Genomic DNA, 6000 nt, shown 5'->3' on the forward strand with positions numbered 1-6000 from the left:
TGACTACACCCTTCTCGCAGATAGAGGTCACTAATGGACTAGATTTGAATCTGCCTAGTGAAAACCTGAAAGTTACATGAAAGTATCCTAGACAAAAATGAACTCATTTTGAGATTAAAGTGGTAACAGAAATGATTAAGAAATAAAGCTCTCACCTTCCTGGAAACAGTATTATCTTAAGTGTGTCTTCTTTCTAGTCCTTTAAATAGAAAGTTCAGTACAGGAAAAGCCTGATTGTTGTACTTGTTTTAACTGTTTTTTTGTTTTCTTCACTTGGGAAAACTATGTCTCTCCTCCTTTGCTGCGGGAAGGGTAGGGAAGCCAGCCCTAATGACATCCCACGTTTTAGATACTGCTATTTTAAGCAGTTGAACGCAAGCGCATTCTTGATTCTTGAAGGAAAGCATGGCCTATGTAATGCAGATTCCAACTGGAAGGGTGTAGGGTTGCGCAAAGGAGATATGCCTACATCCTAAATCAAGCTATCCAGCAGGCCAGGAGGATATAAATGTAACTTTAACAGTGGCTCAAATTAGATCCAGACTTCCCCAAGCCAAACACAGATAACATCACCTTATACAAAATATAGGGTGTACGTGTGTGTGAGGAGCAGCTCTTAGGAATGCTGGGTGCATTCCAGCTCCACTTCTTGCTAAAGCCTTGGACTTTGGAAAACACTGATGACTGTTCTAGTCACAGGTAGTTTTATAGACACTGCATTTGCACAGTGCTCTGACTTGTTTTACCTACAGTACTCCAGGCCTGAACTCTCTTAACTGCCTCGCTACCATATCAACACACAGAACAACCATTGAAATAGCTTCTTGAAATCTCTCCTCACATCATTTTCAGAAACAAGATCAACACTAACATTCTGACATCACTTTTGTCACATAGAAATAATGCCTTTAGAATCACCTCTGTTATGTCTTTTTTATTATGCAATGTTTAGCTCTTCTAACTTATGCTAAGTTTATGTCTCAGTGATAGCATTGCATATACTGACTCTTTCAAAGAAGACAGGAAAGAAAGCTGAATAGAGATATAGGTTCAGTACCTTTTAAGAGTTTTGAAAAAAATGCCAGGATGAACTTTTCTCCTTCCAAAAATACATATATCAAAAATCAATTCATTAGCTTTGTCTTAAACTACAAATATATAAAGGCCTTTCATTGGAGAAAGACCATGTCAGTGAATGAAGCAAGGAATTTAGTCCATGGAAATTTGTGGGGGCTTTTGTATGGTTAGTTGGGTTTATTAAACCCAAGAACTAATCAATCTCAACCTCTAAACTGGCTTAATTTCCCTGCAAGCACTATAAAGTTAGTTACAGTAAATAAACCTCTCTCTAACACACACCCTGACTTTCACAGAGAGAGGTCGGGGGGGAGAGGGAGAGGGAAGGAATGAGAGAGGGAGAGGGAGGTAAAGAGGGAGAGGTCTGACTTGCTTTTAATATCTTTTCCTGCTCCTCGTGTAAGGAACCTCTCCCTTTCTATTTGGCTTAACGCTGCATTACAAAAGGCAGTATCTGAAGAAATATAATCAGTACCTTCCACACACAGTGCAGGAATTTACACGGATTTGTGCCTTGGATTTATTAGCTTATTGTAAGCCTTAAAACAGATTTCCTCCATTAAAATTAATTAAAAGCTCCTGTTGAGTGCTTCCCACTCCGAAAAGAAGGTGGATAATCTTATTGTCTTAACTTTAATGATTGTTTGTTTATCTTTTATGGGGTTTTATATCATATTCAAGAGAGGTCTTTTCAGCTGTTTGACTTCCTTTTGCCATCTCCTATTTTTTGCTCACACACCATCCCCACGCACCCGGCCCCCCGCAGTATTTATTCTTATTTTGTCAGATCCCCGTCTAACTCGTCAGGTCTCTGAGCGGCTCCTTTGTATTCCCAAGTCTTGATCCGATTCTCTTAACCTCTCCCCCACCCACTCACCGCCAGCCCCGCTCCGGAGGCTGCTGATGGGGATCGGATGGATCCTCCTGCCGGGCGCAGCTCCCGACTCTCCCCGTGGATTCCTCAACACTCGGCAGCGCCAAATTAAGCCGACTACCTCTGCCAAGCAAGGCTCACCTCTAAAGGTCCCGTTTCTCCGAACCACCTCCCAAAGAGAGCCGCTGGTGGTGCTCACACGGGCGCTCTGCCGGTGCCCCTGTCGCAGGGGTAGTCCTCGGCTCTCCCCTCCCCTCGGGGTGGGGGCCAGGCTCGGCACCCTCCTGCTCGGCGGTGAAACGCGACCGGGGACCCGGGACCTCGCTGCAGCTGCCAGTACCGAGTCCCGCTCCTAGAGCCACACGCTGCCGTAAAACAGCCCGGGGACCCTGCTAGCACTTGCCGCCGGCCATTCATAAATCCTACTTGTGTGCGCCCGGCGCCGCGGACACGGGGCTCTAACGTGGCGAAGGCGGTATTTCTGACACAGCCTGATCACGGCTCCTCAACTTTGCCATCTGGGAGCGGGCAAAGGGCACCGCGGCTTTAGATCGCCCGGGGCTAGAATTACCAGAAAGGAAAAGAGTAAGAAATGAATCCCAACTGTACCTGGCGGTGTCTGGGAATCCCTCGCCGGCACCGATCGTAATCCCCCTCAGCGCGTCTGGCCCCCCACACCAAAACTTTGCCGCCGCCGCTCCTCGGTAGTAGCCGCCGCCGCCCTCCGCCCGGCGCCGCTCCCGGCCGGCCCCGCGGGCCCGTTCCCCGCCGGCCGCCGCCGCTCCGAGCGACCCCCGCGCCTCCCGCGCCTTCCTCCGCCCTTACGAGGCGGCGGCATCGTCCTACCCCCTGCTCCGCCACCTCCTCCTCCGGCGCGCAGCCCACGGCTCTGGCATTCCCAACGCACTTTCTCTCCTCGATTCGCTCTCTCTTTCCCTCGCCGTTCCTCCTTCTCCGGTAAAAAAATAAACGAGAGGGGACCGCGGCTACGCTTGGTCTTGGGGTTTCTTTCTGTTTCTTTTTTTTTTTTTTTTTTTTTTTTGGTTGTTTGCTTTGGTTTTTTTTCCTCTTTTTGTCCTCTGGAAATGATGAAAAGATCACATGAGGAGCAGGCACAGCGACCCAGGACCCTCGTAAGTCGGAGAAGGCATCGGACACATGTATGTGAGTATATGTGTGAGCGTGTGTCTGGCTCTCTCCAAGTCCTGCGCCTGCCTCCAGCCGGGATTGCAGGATGATCTTAGCAGTAGTGATGCCTCACATCTCACTATTCCCTGCTAATGTAAGTCGTGCCTTTTTTTCCTCCCTGCCTGACACCCCAGGGAGATGTTTACAGTAATGAATTCAGTTGATAGCCATCTCTCTCTCTCTCTCCTGGAGTCCCTCCCACATTTCTGGTTTAAAGAATGCTTGGAAGGCAGGGCTGCAACCTAAAGCTTTCCAAGAGGCAAAGTCAGGCTAGATTTTCTCTTTTTCTTCTTTCCTTATTTCCCTCCCCGTCCCCCGTCCCCCCCGGCTGCTTTTAACTCCTGGGTTGCTGAGGACAATTTAGCGAGTTTCATCTGTTTGGACTCCCCCTCTCCCCCGCTTTCAGCGAAGGGAACCAAGCGGGCGGCGCTGCCGGGGGACGTACGGGCTGCAGAGACCCCGATCCCCGCCCTGCCTCACCGCCGAGCCCGCCGGGCCGGCGCTGCGGGAGAGGAAGGTGCGCGTTTGGCCGTCCTTCCCGGCGGGACTTCCCCGCACCGCTGCTCCCGGGACTCTCGGAGTGTATCGGAGCGTATCGGAAGGGAAGCCGGGAGGCGAGCTGAAAAACTCCCCGAGCGGCGGTTCTGGGAGATGCCCTCGCTAGCAATAATTACAGCCGTGCTCTCCACCAACATGGCGATATTTCATGTGCAGCCGCCGACAAGCCCGCCTCCCCCACCCCCTTCTTTTCCTCTCCTTCCTCCCTTGCGAACTTTTAGATACACAGCACCAGTATTCAACAAATATAACACAGAATAAAAGAATCTCCAACCCTCAGGGAAGAGAAGGACCTCCTCTAGTATTATGTCTGATTTTCATCATCAGTCATAAAGACTTAAAAACCTCTGGAGAAACCGCCTTTTGCCCTAAAGCGGTAACAACACCCACTCCCCCCCCCCCCCCCCACCGCCCTATTTCTCCTGTACATATTCAGTGCGTGTACATAGGAGTGTGTGTGTGTGTGTGTGTGTGTGTGTGTGTGTGCATGTGCATGCCGGGCTGGCTGCGCTTGTTTCGGAGTAACCCTTCCCCCGCCGTCCAGCTCCCTAGTAGGCTACTGCCTTGTCCTGGAAAGTCCACTTAATGACAAGGCTATTTAATACCGAGAAGCACTTGAGCGATAGGATAGAGCCTTTAGGGTAGGACGCGGGGTGTACGAAGAGAATTTGCCTCAAACTCCTACATTAGTAAAGAAAACGCACAGCACAGTTTTTGCTGTGAGTTACTTTAAGAAACGGGCTGAGGAAGGATGGAGGAGAGGGAGCTGATCAATGCCATGTGTCGAGGAAACAGAAAAGAGAACCGAAATGCCTCGGGGTTGGCTTCCCCCTCACCCCTGGCTGCTCAGTGGCTTCTATTTGCTCGGCCGTACCTCAAAAGCTGAATCACTCGCTATTAGCTCCGCGCCTCCTTCGCCCTTCGCTTGGGGGGGCTAAACCACTCACGACTTCAAAGGCTCAATAAAGCCACACCGAGGAGCCCCGGCGAGGGTCAGCCCAGCCGCCGTGCGCTCGGTGCAGCTCCTGCCCCCGCACTCGCCCTGCCCTCCACCTCCTGCCCTCCAAGGGGGCTTCGGAGAGTCCCCGCGTATGGAGCCGAGCCGAGCCGCGCCGCCTGCTCGCTCGCTCGGAGAAGGACTTGTGCCCTCACCTACGCGGAGTGATGGGGATGGGGAGCGAGCACGGACGGGGGAGCGCAGGTAGCCAGTATTTCTCAGGGGACTCAGCAAGAGGAAGGGAGTTAAGGACGAGACCCCGCTTCTTTCCCTGCTTTACGCCCCAGGATGGAGGGGAGGCAGCCTGGGGCCCTCCGCGGGTCCCAGCCGGCCGGGAAGAAGAGGGTGTGACGCCGAACAGTCCTGCGGTCAGAGTCTGCATCCCCTTCTCGGAGCAGGGGCTGCTCTGTAGTCGAGTCTGCTCGCAGCTGCCAGCTGGTCCCGAGGGATGAAAGGATCAGGAGCCCTGTAGAGTACAAAGGCTAATATTCTAGGTATTTTTTTTCTTTTTAAGATCTTTCTTTCTTTCTTAGCCTCTGCATACTTTTCTGCGTTCTTATTTGAGCATGATTTATATCTCCTTCATGAAGCTGATGGACAGCCAGCGCATTTTCTGGTGAAAAAAACCCTTTCTTTCTCATGTGTAATCCACCTGTCCCTCTGTTTTCCACGTCCCCGATACTAGCAACCTGTCGTCAGCACAGAAGGCAGAGCTGGCCATTGTCGATCACAGGTATTTCTGCCCTCTGTGCCCCAAATCAGGGAGGAAAGTGGGAATGTTAAAAACTTCTGCAAGGCTTCAGGCAGTTGCCCTGCTCTGCAGTCTCAGAGGGATTAGGCGAAATTATTCCTGTTCCTCTCCCTGTCCCTGGACCCTCAACCAGCCTATACTTCAAATCAGTGAATGATACTCAGGACAAGTTTTGGTCAATTGTGTCAATCCAGAAAGTGACTTAATCAGGCGTTACCTGCTCCTGCGGAAGTGGGTTCCTTCTCGGTAGGTCACCCAAAGCCCACCGGGTCCGGCAGGTTGAAAGGGGAGAAAGTGGCCGCACAGCTGGGCTCCAGCATGGTACTGTTTTAAGGATCACCACCGAGGTCTCTGTTTTCCATAGATGCCAATGGTCACCAACACCCAAGGTTGCTCTCAAGGAAAGGAGGAAAGAAATTATCTTCTCAAACTGCTCTCCAGCCGGTCATTTGACCCTGACACCCACCGATGACACTGAAGAACACCCCGCTGAAGCGGCTAAACGCCTCGCAATTTCCTGTCTTCTCTTCCCCCAGGCGACCCCGGCGCACCGCC

At 51.5% G+C, this 6000-nt stretch overlaps 1 protein-coding gene across 3 annotated transcripts in view; it reads right to left on the bottom strand.

The window, feature by feature from the left end:
- FLRT2 (fibronectin leucine rich transmembrane protein 2) overlaps positions 1–5706 on the bottom strand; it is a 62862-nt gene extending 57156 nt beyond the window's left edge. The window contains exon 1 of one of the 3 annotated variants that reach the window (XM_053981071.1): positions 5663–5706. The gene's annotated coding sequence lies outside the window, so the exon portion shown is untranslated. Of the gene's footprint in view, positions 1–2560; positions 2615–2858; positions 2873–5662 lie in introns of those variants that run through there. The other 2 variants (XM_053981069.1, XM_053981070.1) reach the window with 2 other exon arrangements.
- Positions 5707–6000: the final 294 nt, after the last annotated feature.

Source organism: Vidua macroura, chromosome 6 (assembly GCF_024509145.1).
Source record: "Vidua macroura isolate BioBank_ID:100142 chromosome 6, ASM2450914v1, whole genome shotgun sequence".
Taxonomy (NCBI): domain Eukaryota; kingdom Metazoa; phylum Chordata; class Aves; order Passeriformes; family Viduidae; genus Vidua; species Vidua macroura.